At 45.9% G+C, this 16859-nt stretch overlaps 1 protein-coding gene across 3 annotated transcripts in view; it reads left to right on the forward strand.

Annotated features, from left to right (window-relative positions):
* The window catches only part of CORO1C (coronin 1C), a 449605-nt gene that overhangs the window by 161096 nt on the left and 271650 nt on the right, over positions 1-16859 (forward strand). Inside the window, exon 1 of one of the 3 annotated variants that reach the window (XM_069214782.1) lies at positions 3186-3309. The exons of 1 other annotated variant lie outside the window; for it this stretch is intronic. The gene's annotated coding sequence lies outside the window, so the exon portion shown is untranslated. One more of the 3 variants, XM_069214781.1, reaches the window with a different exon arrangement.

The following is a 16859-nucleotide window of genomic DNA, read 5'->3' on the forward strand; positions in this document are numbered from 1 at the left end:
TGTGATTGCTTGTGTAGTAGTAAAATATAGCAATAGACCATGTTCAGTGGGTTTCCTAGAGCTTTTGGCCCCTGTGTCTCTTGCACCTGCTGCACCATTCAAATCATGGCCCTAGTGCCTGCAAGATAATTGCACTTCTGACTTTTTTGTTTAGTAGTGAAATTTAGCAATTATCAGTGTTCATTGGTTTTCCTAGAGCTTTTGGTCCCTGTGACACTTGTACCTGCTGCACCATTCTAATCATGGCCTTAGCGCATGCAAGGTAATTGCACTTGTCACTGCTTGTTTAGTAGTAAAGTATAGCAATTATCGGTGTTCAATGAGCTTTTGGCCCCTGTGTCCCTGCAACTGCTGTACAATTCAAATCAAGGGCCTAGTGCCTGCAAGGTAACTGCACTTGTGACTGCTTGTTTAGTAGTAGAAATGGCAATAATCAGTGTTCAGTGGGTTTCCTAGAGCTTTTGGCCCCTGTGTCACTGCACCTGCTGCACCATTCAAACGTTTGCCCTGCTGCCTGCAAGGTAACTGCGCTTGTGACTGCTTGTTTAGTAGTAAAATATGGCAATAATCGTTGTACAGTGGATCTCCTAGAGCCTTTAGCCCCTGTGCCACTGCACCTGCTGCACCATTCAAACCGTGGCCCTGCTGTCTGCAGGGTAACTGCGTTTGTGACTCCTTGTTTAGTAGTAAAATATGGCAATAATCGGTGTTCGGAGGGTTTCCTAGATCTTGTGGCCACTGTACCTGCTGCACCATTCAAATCATGGATCTAATGCCTGCAAGGTGACTATGCTTGTGACTCCTTCTTTAGGTGTAAAATATGGCACTATTCGGTGTTCAGTGGGTTCCCCTACAGCTTTTGGCCCCAGTGTCACTGCACCTGCAATACCATTCACAGCATGACCCTGCTGCCTGCAAGGTAACTGTACTTGTGACTGTGTGTTTAGGAATAAAATACAGCAATAATCGGTGTTCAGTGGGTTTCCTTGAGATTTTGGCCCCTGTGGCACTGCACCTGCTGCACCATTCAGACCATGACCCTGCTGCCTGCAAGGTAACTGCACTTGTGACTGCTTGTTTAGGACTACAATATATCAATAATTGGTATTTAGTGGGTTTCCTAGAGCTTTTGGCCACTGCACGTCCTGCACCATTCAAACCATGACCCTGCTGCCTGCAAGGTAACTGCACTTGTGACTGCTTGATTAGGAGTAAAATATAGCAAAAATTGGTGTCCAGTGGGTTTCCTAGACATTTTGTCCCCTGTGCCACTGTACCTGCTGCACCATTCAAATCATGACCTTAGTGCCTGCAAGGACAAATGAGGAAATTGTTCATATCCAGTAATATATGTCTTGAAAAAGGCACAGTTGCAGATGGAATATACAATTATTGTGCAGCTAACCAAAAACCAAACCAAAAGTCTCTGCACAAATTCCAAAAATGTATTTAATTCACATGCAGAACTGCTTCATCTTACTTGTACTAGTAGCCCAGACTAAATGAGTACAAGTTTTTTTTGTAAGTAATAGTTTCCAAACATGATTTAAGAAATGTTCATGCTTCCACCCACCCTGACAATGCCAATAGTGAACTTCATGCCCTACGAAGGAAAGGCATAGTTTTGTGCCGCTGAAAAACTAGATACTTTTTAAGATAGCTTTGTCTAAAATAAAATAAACAAGCATTTACAATGCAACGGGTCTCACGTTTGCTCATGTTAGAGCTGATCGCGTTGTAAACTCCTAACCCAACTTTTCACCTATCGGGCAAAAGTGCATTTGTGTACACAACCCGAAAAAGTGAAATTAACTATGTAAAGCGCTCTACTTCTGCCAAGCGCGATTGCGCTCGTAAATTAGAGAAAAAGAAGTCCACGAGCCCGATGGAAAACAGCGAGCCTTGCATGTTTTCTGTACTTGGTCGCTGCGCTCGAGGAGGGCTAGCCACCGGAAAAGGCATGACGTATGCTTGCCTTCGACTAATGAATGCGAGTAGATTTTATTAGGCAAGCCCACGAACCAATAAAAAACACTGACGTGAAGTTGACAGGGCTCCGAGCCCTTTTCGAAATACAAAAGCGTCTCGCTGCGATACGCATGCGCGAGCGCATGCAACACAGGCTCGACCCTAAAAAAGGGCATAAGCCGGCTCCATGGAGAAAGTATGCTGCATTCCTCTTTCCTGTTAACGCTCTTACTTTGAAGTCAGCCAAAAGCAAAATAAACACAAGGCTTTCTCCAACACACAGCTTGACATTTGGCCTCGGTCTTTGAATGCCTAGCAAATGTGACAAGATAAGAACAAGATTTAAAACGCCTGTTTATTACAGAAAATGAGTTTGTGGAAGAACACTGTAAACACGGCTTGGCCATGAGAGGTACAAACTTGAGCTGGGAAGCCTGAAGCAAATAAAATCAGCAAATGGACAGCCAGAAAATGTGAGTTGCAAACCACAAAGCCAATGGCAAGCAACGGGAAGAATGCATTCCTAGGTCAACTTTCTGAAACTCCCCAAGATGTATTTAGCATACTACACAGCTGCGCTGTCTGGTAGGCTGCGACCTAAAGAGGGGTGGGTGTTTCCAAAGGAGAGTTTCTTGAGGGCTATGTGTACACCACTTTTTATGCTTTTGGCAATTTGGCAGCATGAATTAATAACTTCGATACAACCTAAAATAATAATATTTGTGCTTTGACAACAGATGTTTAGTATTCTGAGGAATAGTTCAAAATTCAAAAATAAGGCTTAGGGTTGCCATGTGACTTATTTTTGCTGGCATAACTGCTATTTTAATGTTCCGTCAAAAAATACAAAAATTAGACTAGTCACTTAGAGCCAGTAGTTTTCCCCCTATCAGTATATACTTTCAACAGTAAATAGAAACAAGAAAAGCACTTTAAAATGCGTTCTAGAGCTGCCTTAATGATCCCTGACAAACAATTAAATAAAAACATAAATGCTATAGTAAAAATTAAATCAGACGATTTTATAGAAAGGTCTATTTGAAAGTCATGCCCAAGCCACTACAGTCTTTTAGAACGGAACAAATGGCCCATATTTTTTTCCGGGAAAGGTGCAACCCTCGTGATTGGAAACTACTTTACACGCATTCTGCCGGCACTACAGCATCACTTCACTAACCTTATCTTGTTTCGCCCTAGCCTCGGCATCTGGGGATGAGAACTCTCAAGTGCACTTTCTGCTGTCTATCTGCTTCTATCAGCCCTGCACGGGGCTGGAGCTGCGATTGGCCCGAGCCGCCATCAGTCAAGAGACGGGTCTCGTGCAGCCAGGCTGCTCTTCCGGTGGGTAGGGCGAAGCCGCTGATGGAGCGCTAGAGGCGGGCGGAGGGAGCAGGGGTCTGGCGGCGCGGGGAGCGGACTGGGGGAGAGCGGGCTGTCCAGGGACCGGGAGGCGCGCCGCTCTGTGGGGCTCGCAAGTGGGAGCTGGCTTCGGGCTCTGGATACCTTAACGTCTGTCTGGCGGTGGAAGGACGTGTAGGAGAGGTGCCAGAGCGAGGACGAGAAGGGCACGGTAAGCGGGGAAGGGGGACGGTGCTGCAGGCGTGGAGCCCTGGGTGATGCAGCGGGCGAGGGTGGTCTGTACCTCTGATGAGGAGGGGTGCTTAGAGGGAAGAGCAGTGAAAGGGTGCAGGGTCTAGAATTGGGTTGCATGTGATGGTGGCGCAGGGAAAGAGGAATAACTGCGCAAGGTGCATTGGAGAGGTGGAAGCTAAGGGAGGGGTGGTGGTGGACTTGGTGTGAGAGAGAGGAAGGAGGGCTCTAGACTTTGTAAAGGCAGCCAAGGCAGGCGACTGGGCGAGCCCCTGTGATGGAGTAAACGACAGAAGATGGATAGCGATGGACATCCTGCAAGGAGAGAAAGGGCTGAGGATGTGGAGTTTGATGTAATCTGTGAGAGTTGAGTGGGTGCGCTTCTTTGTGAAGGGTGGTAGGGCAGAAGGTGAGAAGGACGTGCTCAGTTCTTTGTGACATGGCAGAGCAGACGATGGGGAGCGAGAAGGCCCTTCTGTGATGGGGTGGAGAGATTAAGGGCTGAGGAAAAGGCAAGCGATGGGCTGCATGTGGGAGAGGTGAAAGGGTGAGGTGTGGTAGACTCAGCGTGAAGGGAAGTGGTGAGGAGGGTGATGTAATCCGTGCGAGAGGAAGGAGTGAGGGGCTCTTGAATGGATGTAGGGGAAAGATCAGAACCCTTTGTGAAGGAGAAGGGCAGGTTACCGAGATGGTGATGGGGTTGGTGTGAAGAGAGGCAGAGACGAGGTTGAAGTCTGTGATTGGCTCACTGGAGAGGAATGAAGGGATGAGGGAAGTGATCCCATCGGTGTGAAGGGAGGATGGGCAGAGTCCGAGGATGATGCGCTCTGTGTGTACACCGTCACACTTAATAAATGTAATGTGCTCCCTGTGAGAGGAACCAATGTGCTCCCATGAGAGGAACCACGGGGCGTCTGGCGTTAGGGGAGGAAGTGCTGGGGAGAAGCCGCCTTTGTCAGCGGTGCTGGAACAGTTGTTTTGTAGCAGTGGTGTAGAAGTGTTATTTTTATGCTGCGCGATGTGAATGATGTAGTATTGATCGGAATCCTTCAAATACTGAAAGACTGACTGCAGTAACACCTGCTACTCCTTGTTGCAGCCTCTGTGGGCTGGATGTGAAAGGAAACACGACAGCTGATGGAGGGGGAAAGGTCAGAGGAAGAGGAGAGCGGCAGGCTCTGTGTCGGAGGATGAAACATGTATGGTTTCTGTGGGAAAAGACAAAGTGATTACTTGTGACCGGACACACGAGCGCGATGAGCTGTGGGTGGACGGCCAGGAAGTGCCGAGCGCTGTGAAAGTGGAATGGACAGGAGATGAGGAGAGTGGAGGGTGGTCAGCTGTGTGGGGCCAGCTGTAGCCTGCGTGTGAAGGACCAAAAGACGAGGAAAGCCATGGACTTTAGGCGAAAGGAAGCGGCGATCGGATCTGTGAGGGGGAGGTGAAGAGATTGATTAGCTCTGGGAGGATCGACGGAGTCAGGCGAACGATGGCCCCTGCGAATAATGCCAGGGATGGGAGCGATATGTTCTCGGTGAAATATCAGTGCGAGGAAGGCAGTGGGCTCGGCGTGGGAAGGGGCGGGTGAGAGCGATGCGCCGCTTGTGGGATTTCAGGATGAGCAGAGCGTGAACGGGAAAGGGGCCGAGGGATGGGGGTTGAGAGTGATGGGCTTGTGTGTAAAAAGTGAAAGGAGAGCCTGGAGGACGACGACGGTAGTGAGACGGATGAAGCGGAGAGCGGTGGGCTCTTGTGGAGCGATCTATGGAGGACCATCGGCTCCTGATGACAAGTGAAAAGAGCGCGCATGGGGAGAGAGAAGGGCTGTGGGTGGAAGGATGGAGGATGAACAGATGTATGAAAGGAGGAAGGGAGATCATCCGAGAGCAGTTGGTTCTGTGTGAGTGCGGTGTTGGGCTGTGAGAGAGACGGGCATGCTAGCGCTTGCTCCTCCATAGGGGCTGAAGGCAGTGACGGGGTCTTCGACGGGACAGCCGAGGGACATTGGGCTGAAGGGCACCGGGCCGTGAGGTGGGCATTGTGCCGAGGCAGGGAGGGATGGGGGATGGAGAGCACTTGATGTGCGAAGAGGAAGGCAATGATGGGCGTGCTCGCTTTCTGCGAGGCTGATGTGCCTGTGGTGTGGAGGGCTGACGATGGCACCCTGGGCGGGGCTCTGTTGGCACGTCATCTATCCGACAGAAGGGTATTTCTAATAGGGGGTAGCGTGCACATTGTCGCGAGAGGAAGGGTGGGTGATGCACATGTCCGGGAACGGCAGTGAGACGAGGATGCGCGCACTCTCGGGGGAGGAAGACCTGGGGCGGGGTACCGTGCGTACCCGGGCAGTGTGAGAGGACTAGTGCGCACCACTTAGCGAGACTGAGGCGCTGGATTCAGGGTGCGTGCAAGGTTATGTCTGAGGGAGGTGAGATTCGAGCATGTGGACTCGTGGAGGGAAGTAGAGGGCACCGATGTCTACATGAATTACCAGGATCCAGTACCAGGGTGTGAAAGGGTGTTGATGCCACACCGTGCCAGGTGAACGCGCAGGAGGCAGGCTCGCAGAATGCTGGAACGGGGTCACTGTGGAGAACAAGGCAGGATGAGGGCACGGGTGTGCACATGGCGGGACGGAGGTGAAGAATTGTCCAGGTGCCGACATCCTGCAAGGGGGAGCGCAGGAAGGAAGGGCAGGGAGGGCAGTGCATGTTAAGGGCGCAGATATGCACATGACAAGCGTATGATGTGGATTCGGAGATGATCTCATTGTGGAAGAGAAAGAGGGGAGGGGATGGATGCTCACACGTGCGAGGCAAGGCGGAGTCTGTCAGGGTCAGAAAACACAATTCTCGCCCAAAATGTGGGCTGCTGGTCTCCCCCAGCCCCCACTTCCCCTTTGTATCATGTGAGCGCTCTCAGGAGCCCATCCTGGGCCTCAGGGGCTGAAATCGCAAACATACACGGCTTTGGACCTCTCTCTCTGTCTTGTGACAGAAGTTCCGGACTTGGTGTGGCTCATACAGCCGGTGTATTTTTCCGAGGCTCCATGTGAAGCCCTCAAGTGCAGCTTTGTTTTTGTGTAGTTCTGTCAACAGGTTACTCATCACCGTCTAAATAGATTGGGTGGGGAAGTGAGGGAGGGGCCGAGCCTTCCTGAGATTTTCGTAATGCACAAAGAAAATTCTCAGTTACCATGAACATCTATCAATACCTCACCATGTCAGGTCGCACTCCCGGTTCTCCTAGTCGGATGAATTCACCCTAGAGTAAGCGTAAACACTCCAGGCAACTCGTTTTTACTGGATGGCGGATGTTTAATAGATTCCAACGCCACTTTCTTTCCACCCAAAAGATCATAGCGATCTCAGGCTCTGAAGGCGGTGCCACCCATCACTTTTTATGTGGAAGATTTTCAAAAAGAACTTGACATCTAAAACGATTGACGGTGATTACAGGCCCCACGGTTACAGTGGTTGGTACCCTCACGCACCTCAACTGATGCTCTCAATGCAGCTGGTGATGTCCACAAATACCACCTGCGGGGCTCACAGGTAAATCTGGTGCTCCTTACATACTACATAGATGATGCTCGCAGATACCACAGTTGGTTGATGACCACAAATATCACAGTTGGTGTTCGCAGTTCCATTTGTTGATACCACCACATACCACAGATGATGCTTGAGATGCATTTGTTCATGCCCACATATATCACAACTGATGCTCGCAATTGTATTTGCTTGTGCCCATAGATACCGTAGCTGGTGCTCAGTGGGTGCATTAGTTAATACCCACAGGCACCAGAGTTAGTGTTCGCAGGTGCATTTGTCAATACTCACAACAGGCACCATAGGTATTGGTCGCTGGTGCATTTGTTAATACCCACAAACAACACCTGTGGTGCTCGAAGGTGCATTTGGTAATAACCACAGGCACCACAAGTAGTGCTTGCAGGTGCATTTTTCGTGTCCATAGACAAATAGGTGGATTTGTTCTTGCCCACAAATACAGGTGGTGCTTTCAAGTGCGTTTGTTCATACCAGCACATACCACAGATAATGCTTGCAGATGCATTTGTTCATGCCCACAGATACCACACAGCTGGTGCTCATGATTGCATTTGCTAGTGCCCGCAGTACCACCGGTGCTGCTCGTTGGATACATTTGTTAATACCCACAGGCACCACAGTTAGTGCTTGCAGATGCATTTGTTTATGCCCACAGATAACACACTGCAGGTGGTGCACGTGGGTGCATTTGTTCATGCCCACAGATGCCAAAGCTGGTGCACGTGGGTGCATTAGTTCATGCCCACAGATTCCAAAGCTGGTGCTCGTGTGTGCGTTTGTTCTTGTCCACGGATACAGGTGGTGCTCACAGGTGCATTTGTTAAGGCCCACAGGCACCAAAGGTGATGCTTGCAGGTGCATTTTTCGTGTTCACAGACATCACTAGTGATACTCGCAGGTGCATTTTTCGTGTCCACTGATATCGCAGGTGGTGCTCGCAGGTGCATTTGTTAATACTCACAGGCGCCACAGATGGTACTCACAGGTGCAATTTTCACATCCACTGATATTACAGGTGTGCTCGCAGGTGCATTTGCTGATGTTCATAGTTACCAGAGGTGAATCTCGCAGGTGAATCTGGTGCTGTTTAGATGCCCCAACCTCCAGAGGAGATACAGTGTGTGTGCTTGCAAAAACATTTGGCTCTTCTCTTGCATGCCACAGGTGTCGTAGATTGTGCTCGCATATACCACAGGTGCATTTGGTAATGCTCACAGATGTAGCTAGTAGTGCTTGCAGATCACACCAGTGCTGTTAATGGTTGCTTACCGATACTCCAGGAGCAATTAACGGAGCTCACAGTTACCACATTGAAGCTGTGGATGGAGCAAACTCCAGTAAAACCTGAGTGGACAGAGATAGTTGGCCATCAGTACCAACAGGTACCGCTAAGTTTATTCGGAAGTGAAGAGGGCATCAAATAGAACGGATATTGAGAGTAATAGCTGGGAAGGGCCGGTAAGTGGCTGGCGTTGGCATCCATTCTCCAGCTACAGAGGTGTGGCCTTGCTGAAGAGATAGGAAGCCCATCCTCCCCCGTTTTTAAGAGCTGGGCAATCCTGTCTCACCCACGTCAGCGTTTAACATTTACATTTCAAATAGCCTTTGGCGATGAGTGTCACCCGGTATTAATGCAGGGCAGTCCAACTTAGGCCCAGGAGGGCCTTACCTAGGACAGATGTTCAGGATAGCCAGTGACTGCGCAAATTAGTTGCAGAGTCACTGGCATCTTGTGTGGCTAGCCTAAAATCAATCTTGGATCAGACCCCCTGCCCCTCTAGTGGGCACCCCTCATGTAGCGACTATCTCTTATATTTGTTTATTATTGGTTGTCCTGCCCCTGCACCTTAAAGCAGCCTACTTGGGCTGCATATAGCATGGTACTCGTAAGTACCTTTATCGTAACTTACAGAAAAATAATTACCCACGGGCCTGCTTCTGGTGTAGGACCTCTGTTTACTTTCCTCTTTTAACCCGAGCAGCCCAGACTTACTGATTGTGACGGACTACTCTTTTTGTCACATAATACTATTGCTGTTGTGCAGCCAATCAGTGTGTTCGAACTGAACCACATTCTCTAGCATTTAGTTTTTTCTCTTCTGTCTATGCCTTTGAGTTTATTTTTTAGCAGTTTTGTTCAGATTTACAACTGTGCACGGTTCATGCCGAGGAACAGTTCTTTGCTTCCATAGTTACCAAAGAGCACAAAGTTAAGACTTTGCATTGCAGGATTTGTTGTCTTTTTTCCTCTGTTTTTTTCCCTCCTAAACCCATGCAAAGCACAGTCGATTCTAGGTCTGTGAAAGGGACACACAGAGAAGACTGGAGAATACAAGATGGGTTATTTGGGACCATGGGTATACATAGGTTGAAATACGCTTGTAAAGTGAATGAGTTGAAAAGGCTCAGTCATGCCCTGATTAGAATTAGCATCCATGATTTTTTGTCATACTGTAGAGGTTTTAGAATATATTCTTCATAGAAAAGCCCTTTAAAGAAAGAAAGGCCAGCAGCCTACTCTAAAATGACCTTCATCTGTAGGACGTTCACGAAGGCCTTTTTAATAGAGCGCCAGTTACTCGCTTTCAGAGTCAGCTGGCCAAGAAAAAGATGCACTCTGCCCACAAGGTGCATTAAAATACAGAGGAATAACGTGATTACGAGAAGAGCAAAGAGAGAGTGGAACTGCTTGCTGCAAGGATATTTTGCATCTCCTCTTCAATACATACATGAATAAAAACATGGCTGATCAATTAACATTATAAGTAATGTGGCATATGCATGAAATGTTCGAGCGGAGCATTTCTACTCCGAAGAATAGAAGTTATTTCCCATTTTTCCGGCAGAGAGCAGGCTGCCTCACTTCCTGGAACAAACAAACATTGTACGTGACAACTAGATTGCCACCAATATACACACACAGTTTTTGCACTGTAAAGAGACATTGCATAAAAAGAGTGACATTGCACACTGACTAGCATCAGCATGAGATCTCCTGAACCCCGAGACTTTGCACTGGTTTTCCTGAACATGCAGCTTGGTAAAATACAATTGCTGCTATAGTTCATTCCTTTATGGTACATTTTGTTAGTTTGTTTTAGGTCTTTGCTGTAGCGTAGGAGAGGCAGCATCTCAAAAATGTGATATTTGTGCGTTTTGGGATGTGAATCCACAAACCAGGAAGCAATGGAAATAAAGGTTTTGGGACGTTATTAGACAGCATACCAAATATTTACGTCATGCGGTTATTGAATCTCTTGCTGAAGATCATCAGAGTGTGGCATGGAGTACAGACCCCAGCCTCACACAAGAAGAAAGGGAAAGAATGAAGTGGAGATGAAGGGTTGTGGGTGCCAACTTTTGGCAAGAAAGGGAATGAATGAGGGGGTAGATGGAGTTGAGGCACACACTGTAAGGAACAAAATAATGTAAATGAGGTGCTATAAGGGGTTGGAGGTCACCCACTTAAAAAAAATGGAAAAGACAATCACACTCTATTTCCGGATCATGACCCACCCTATGGAGTAATCAACGTTGCCTCACTTCCTGGATCAAACAAGCTGTATGGAAGGAAGCAATAAACAAAAGCAAATCTGGTGGTTTGGGGGGAACCTCATGTTAAAAAAATACATAATGATAAAAGTGTGGTTTTACTGTGGGGACGACACTGCAGTACTTATACTTCGGTGGAATCACAGCACTGAGAAGGCTTGAAATAAATATTTACTCAACTTATATTTTAAGAGGTACATATTTTGTCAAGAATCATGTTATGTTTTTTGGTCATCGACCAAAGCCAGGATTAGAACCCAAGACCTACCAAGTTCGGAACTTTCCCCATGTTCTGTACTCTCTCTCCTATAATATATAGTTTAGTGAGCAAAGTATAGTCTGTTGAGTAAAGCTGTTGTGTTCAGTTTCCGACACATTGCACAGTTTGTTCTAAAAAGTTGAAGTCGGAGTTTACATAGTGTTTGGTTTTGTTGTTCTCTGTGCAGTGTGCGAGTAACACCTGCACCACATCACTTAACCATAATAGTTCTGTAAACTTTGTACTTGTATAGCGCACTACTCACCCGTTAGGGTCTCAAGGCACTGTACGCATACCACTGTGGAACCCCTCCTGGCTTTTCCCTGTGAGGTGCCCACTTCTGGGCAACCTCCAAGTTGAAGCCAGGCATCCCAGCGCTGTTGGGGCCGTTGTGGAGATTAAGCAAGCTATTGCCCAGAGTTACCGAGTGGGACCCATGAATTAGATTAGGCACCAATGCGAGAATTATCAGGTCCGAGGAAATTGAGTCCAAGACCCGCTGAGGCGGGAATTGAACCCTGGTCCCGGGCCAGATTTCTGCATCAGGGTCTGCCGCTCTAACCATTGAGCCACACTTCTCCAGTTCTGAGTCACAAAGCTCCCTGTGTGCAGGTCAAGAGCTGGAAATCTGACACTAACACACCAACCACAATAAATCACCCGCCAGCCGGAAGATAAATTACTTTTAGTGATCCAGTTTTATTGATCCAGAAATCTGCGTTGATCACACGTTGAAATCTACACTCGGTCACTCCTCTGCTTACCCTCCTGAGGCTGATAAGTTGTGTGCAGCTGAGATGGATAAAGGTAGAACCATTGTCCGTATTTGTGTAGAGCATTTTGTGCTTTTAGCATGGTCATATAATCCTGTCCGGTGAGCCAGGGAATGGGCTTCATAGCTGATCAGAATTGTGCATTCAGTACTTCAGTTTGTGGTGTGTGCTTCTTAAAGTGGTGTACGTAAATAGGATTTGGTGCTGGTTGGGCCATTGACTATTGAAGAGGGGAATACACAGAAAGTATAGAGTGCAGATTTCAGGATCATGGATTCTTTGGCTTGTTTCTGGAGTGCCAGTTTTGTAATATTTATGGTGGCGATTGTGGGAGATAGTTTGGGAAAAGACGCATATAAAATGGATCGGCTTTGCAGTATGGAGCAGCTGTTTCTGGATTTGTGTGCAGAGTTCAGAATTTAGACTCATTGACAATAGGAAATCTGAGCACCCAGAATGAACAGCCACGTGAATGAGTGAAATAAACTGTTGCTGGACGTGTTAGAGTAACACTGCATTGAGATGGAGGGGTTCAAAACAGCAGTAGAATATAATTGTCTTTGAGAGACACCTTGAGGCACACATCTAGAATGCTTCCAAACTCTTCTTGGAAGGGAGGCCAAAAGAACTCAGTTTGTCAGATCTAGACTGGCCTCAAACTCTTCTTGTAAGAGATGCAAAACCAGTTCAGTTTGTCAGATCTAGCATGTCTTCAAACTCTTTTTGGATGGCTATTCAGTTTGCCAAGGCGAGTTGCAGACAGTCACTTGAAGACCAAGGCAGGAGCAAAAGAGAATTGGACTTCCAGGATTATCTCTGCTCCGAATGAATCTGAGCCAGAAGGGAGAAGGAGCAGGGCAAAGAAATGAAACAGTGTTAGAGTGGTAGAATAATTTGATTACAGTTTCCTGCCCTTTTTTTAACCTTTGTAAGCCCTTGAGACCTTCTGTTATAATGGTGGATGTTGCTGTGGCATTCAAAAAGTGCACTGTTGAACACAGTAAGGATAGAGGTACTTGCACAAAGACACACGTGGGTAATAATACCTTCCCATACACAGTAGAAGAAAAGGTATGCTTGCATATATGTATTAGGGTTGTGGCATGGAAACAGTAGATATGTGTGCACTCACAGCAGGATCTCTAGTTTATTTGCTCACACTAGCTGGAGTCAGCTTAGATAAAGAAACATGGATTGAGCATTTTGGAGTTACATTGGAAACCAGGCAAGCACAATAATGAAAAGGAAGGAGAAAAACTGCAGACGGTGGGCAGAACCATATATGTTGACTCTTACTGGGTGAAAAACTAAGGGGTCAGCCTTCCAAACCTTGGAGCATACCTTTTCTTGTCTACTGATGGCAGCCAGTGCGTTACGGAATAGGGCAGAAGCACGATGAATGGCAAAGCCCTTTTGTGTCCGTGGTGGTGATGAGATGTGCAAAGGTGTTTTTTTTTCTTCCCTCTCCATGACCTGTTCTTCTTTGTTAGCGATGTGGGGCTTCTTACAACTTTCATGGAAACCTATTATGGGTGGTAATGGCATCGAATCAAGCCTGCATATTGGATGGAAAACTTACCCCATATTGACTTTCTAATGCATAGGATCATCCTGTCTGTGAATACATTTGTTTCCTAAGAGGGTTCCCAGTTGGTGTGTTTGCTGAAACTCTGTCTCTTCGATTGCATACATTGACTGCTGCTGATGGTTCCTTGCTTCGGGAGATGTTGTCTTGCAGAATGTGTCTGAGTTCAGGCCCCCTCCTTAAGGAATGAACTGCCCACGCAGATACATCCCTCTCTAACTACTAGGCCTTTAGAAAGGTAAATATACTTAGTGTTAAAGTTCTCCATATTCTGTGTAAGTGTTTTTTTTTGTTGCGAGTGCCTAGAAGCTTCTGTGTGCAAACAAGGAGTACAATTATGTAATACAAGATAATACAATACAATCAATCTGTATCTCTACACCGCATGCATGGAACATTTTATGGGGCTAGACATATATTTGATATATCGTCTTAGTGTAGCTTTTGACTCTGTGTACAGCTCGTTTGTTACCTCGAGTGCAGGGGTGACTTGTATTTACAATAAAACGTAAATGGAGAACTAACGTTGTGCCTAGTTGCGCAGCAAGAGTTAAATGGTAATACGCTTTGTGTGTCATGAAAGTGGAGTCTTGCTACAGAGAGTTGATAACAGGTTTTCGTTTAAAGCTTGGGCATGTTGACAGCGCCATTTGCAACATTCTGAAGAAAGAAAAAACAGCAGTTAAATGTCCAGAGAAAGTTAGTTGTGTGTAGGAGTTATGCAACCTCTAATTCGACCTGGAGAGGCACACATTAAATTGTTAACGAAGTGCTCTGATTAAGATGTCGAGCTCAGCCATAAAAATACAACTCAAAGTTTGCGACTGGCGTTTCCATAAAATAATCTAAAAAGGTTTCCTGTATACTAATGTCTTTCATATAATCAGCACAAACCTATTTCTCTTATCACATAGTGCAGAGAATGGGACTGCTAAGGAATTTGTTTAGTTTGTGTTGAGCAGTAGGTGTTGGTTGTAATTTATTGATCTTGGAAGAGAGGCTTTGAGTTCCCAGTTCCAGGATTCAAAATCTTGATCTGCAGGCTACAAAATCTGAGAGAGCATTCCCCTTGGCACATTACCGTTGATGCTTTGTTTAGAAAGGACACAGACGTTGAAAAAATAGCACAGTACCACCTTTTTGCATGGGGACCTAAATACTTGTGAATAAATAACCTCCAAATGGTGGGCTTTGTATGGTCACTAAATCAAAGAAAAACATAAAAAGTGAAACACAATAGATTTACTGGGTTATAAAAAATGCACTTAAATTGGTAATGTTCCACACACTTCTCAAAAACAGATGTCGCCGCTAGTAATGGATATTCCGTCACAGCAACACACAAAAAAACATAATTCCTCGAATAATATAATTGTGCCTGTTATTTCTTCCTACCGCAATGATACGGAGATTTGCTTGAAAACACAGTTAAAGCCAGCCCGCTTGTGCATCGTTGTAGGCTTTCAGGTGGAACTTGAAATTAGGATTTCCACTGTACCTATTTACTGCTCACAGAATACGGGCAACACTTTAAAAGGCCACCAAATGTGTGTAGAAAGGTGAATTTAAGACCAGCATTAGTATTTTTTTTCCACTCAAGCCAATGAGGTTGTTTGTTTTCTAAATTGCTGTTAGTGTTTTTTGTCTTGACCATACCTTCTGATGGACTGCGAATTTAGCCATCCTAATTCACAAAACACATTCTGTGCCACCCTAGGTCTCCTCCCTCTGATTTCATCTAGGTTATAGGTCTATATCATACCTCAACTTGGGTAGTTTTTGTAGAAAAATGTAAAGGTTGTGCGCTTGAGTCCAACCCCATTTCTGCCAATGAAGATCCATGGCAAACCTCTACATACTGCAAGAGCCCGAATCAAGCCACAAAGAACCAGAAGGCAAAGCTTACTTGGGTACTGCTCTTTCATGCAGTCAACTTTTCTTCTTATGTATTTCTCCCCACGTGGCCTGAGAGATACTTCTGGTCATTACCCTATGACCAAGACTGAAGCCACTACTGTTGGACCTGGCATGCTTGTGGTTTTCCTCCAGGTTTTTGCCTTCCATCCTCCTGTTTTTGATGACTTTATTTTTGTTGGCCGTAGGACTCTGCACACATTACCACTGCTACCCAGTGCTAAAGTGCTTGTGCTCTCTCTTTTAAATACAGTAAAATCAAAATTCATTTAATTAGCATACTTGTAAGTCCCTGGTAAAGTGATACTGCATGTATCCAGTGCCTGTAAATTAAATGCTGCTAGTGAGACTGCAGCACTTATTGTACCACATATTTAAGTAGCTCTTTAAATACACCCCAGACCTGCCACTTCACCCTGTGTTCGTGTTTTAAACTGCTGTTTCGACTTGGCAAGATAAGCTTCTTGCTAGGCCCAAACCTCCCTTTTTAATACATCTGTCAGCCTAGGGTAGGCTTTACACAGCCCAGAGGGCAGGGTGCAGTGTATTTAAAAAGTTGGACATGTACTTTTAGGTTTTACAAATCCTGATAGTGAAAAACCCCTACATTTGTTTTTCACTACTGCGAGGCCTACCGCTCCCAAAGGATAACATTGGGTTCCCTAATTACAGTTAATAAATGATAACTTTCAGTTGGGAGCAGATAGGAATGTTGAGTTTGCTGTCCACGTAATTGTAATTTAAAACTCTCTTTTATGGTAAAGTCGGATTTTATATCACAATTGTGAAAATACTACTTTTGGAAAGTTTTCTTACACTACAGGGCAACCCAATATTCCGACCCAGGGAACTGGGTAATCAATATACAGAAAGAATGTCCTTGGAGGAATCATTTTCAGTCAACTTTTCAATTCGTTGGCCACATGATACAACAATGTAATTAATCTAAAGAACAAAAACATAAAACCAAAGGCGTACCATACTTACAGAATTATTTTCATTTTTTAGTATTCATCATACATTAAGCACATCATATTCAGGGTCAGGAAAAACACATATAAAAAATATCGATAAAATAACACTGTTGCAACCTAAATTACACAAACAATAATAGAAGAAATCCAAACATAAGATCACTGGGGAGTGCAAAATTCTTCTAACCATATAGGCGTATAAATCCTTAGTCCCATGCAATTTTTTCTTTGTTTCAACAATGATATGGACTGATAAACATCATAATCCTGTAAATGATGTTAGAGAGGAGGAAATTCCAAGCACCTCTTGGGGTGGAAAGCTCCAGAACCTTCTCCTACTTGTAAGTGGGAACCAGGACTGCTGTGCTGCTCTGCAAGAAGGACTGCAACTCTGTTGCCCTGCTGCCTGAGTGAGAAGGACTAGACCTGCATCTTGAACCTAGGACCACCAGAGCGATTCCAATGACTAGTTGGCTGGCCTCCTCGTTAGAGTCTTAGGGACAGAAGAGGCTCCAACCGCTTTGAACACAACACCTGGACTCTCTTCCGTGAGGCCTATCTGCCAAGTGGTGCTACCCCGGTCCTGGACCCTTAGAAGTGGGCCTGAAGAAGCTCTGCTAGCCCTGCTGTGGTCCCATGATCAGAACAAATGCAGTGCATTACATCTCCTCG

The sequence above is a fragment of the Pleurodeles waltl genome, chromosome 11, assembly GCF_031143425.1.
Source record: "Pleurodeles waltl isolate 20211129_DDA chromosome 11, aPleWal1.hap1.20221129, whole genome shotgun sequence".
Classification (NCBI taxonomy): Eukaryota; Metazoa; Chordata; class Amphibia; order Caudata; family Salamandridae; genus Pleurodeles; species Pleurodeles waltl.